The sequence below is a fragment of the Aptenodytes forsteri genome, unplaced genomic scaffold (assembly GCF_000699145.1).
Source record: "Aptenodytes forsteri isolate BGI_AS27 unplaced genomic scaffold, ASM69914v1 Scaffold258, whole genome shotgun sequence".
NCBI classification, from domain to species: domain Eukaryota; kingdom Metazoa; phylum Chordata; class Aves; order Sphenisciformes; family Spheniscidae; genus Aptenodytes; species Aptenodytes forsteri.
The window spans coordinates 1,756,751-1,757,482 of NW_008795250.1; the positions used below are offsets into that span (position 1 = coordinate 1,756,751).

Below are 732 nucleotides of genomic sequence, written 5' to 3' on the forward strand. Positions count from 1 at the left end.
GGCCTGCAAACCGCCTGCTTTCTCACGGCTTCTTAGCTGGTTCCCCAGAGCTGCGTCCGGGTAAGAGGGGAGCGCGGCCCAGAGCGCGGCGCTTCTGTTTCGTCGCCAATAGCCCTTTTTGAAAGCCGCCCGCTTAAAGAATCGTGTCTTCTTCCCCGGGCTTCGAGATGTGGGCGCTTCGGTGCATTGGTTGCCGTTTAGTAATCCTGAGGGAAGCGGGCGTTTTCCTTGCTGTGAGGGCGTTAACTTAATTTTAATTAGATAAACGCGTAGTAGCGTTGAAATCGCCTAGCCAACAGGCCTGCTGGATTTCCTTGCCTCTAATTACCCTTGCTAATCAGCGCGCAGAAGCTCAAGCTGATAACGTGCTCCTATCCTAGCAATTCTTTATAAGCCCGCTGAGAAACCTCCCGGGCCGAGTTAAACGTATTAATTCCCAGCGGAGCGTGGAAAAAAAGAACACGCCGTCGCCGCCGTGTCGCAGCTGGTGGGTGCGAGGAGGTTGGAAAGGATGTTTGTGCTCCTGCGCCTCGGCGGCTGGGTGCGGAGGTCGGACTGACGCGTAACTGCCGCACGAGCGCGGTCTGGATCTTTTGGAGATGAGGGAAAATGTCTTTACTGAAAGAGTGGTTGAACATTGGAAGAGGCTGCCCAGGGAAGTGGTGGAGTCACCATCCCTGGGGGTATTTAAAAGACGTGTAGATGAGGCGCTTAGGGACATGGTTTAGTGGG

The 732-nt window shown here is 54.8% G+C and overlaps 1 protein-coding gene across 1 annotated transcript in view; it reads left to right on the top strand.

Moving 5' to 3' along the window:
- The first annotated feature begins 34 nt into the window (after nt 1-34).
- Nucleotides 35-732, top strand: part of PPCDC (phosphopantothenoylcysteine decarboxylase) — a 29,092-nt gene continuing 28,394 nt past the window's right edge. Inside the window, exon 1 of the mRNA XM_009278862.2 lies at nt 35-181. The gene's annotated coding sequence lies outside the window, so the exon portion shown is untranslated. The remainder of the gene's footprint in view (nt 182-732) is intronic.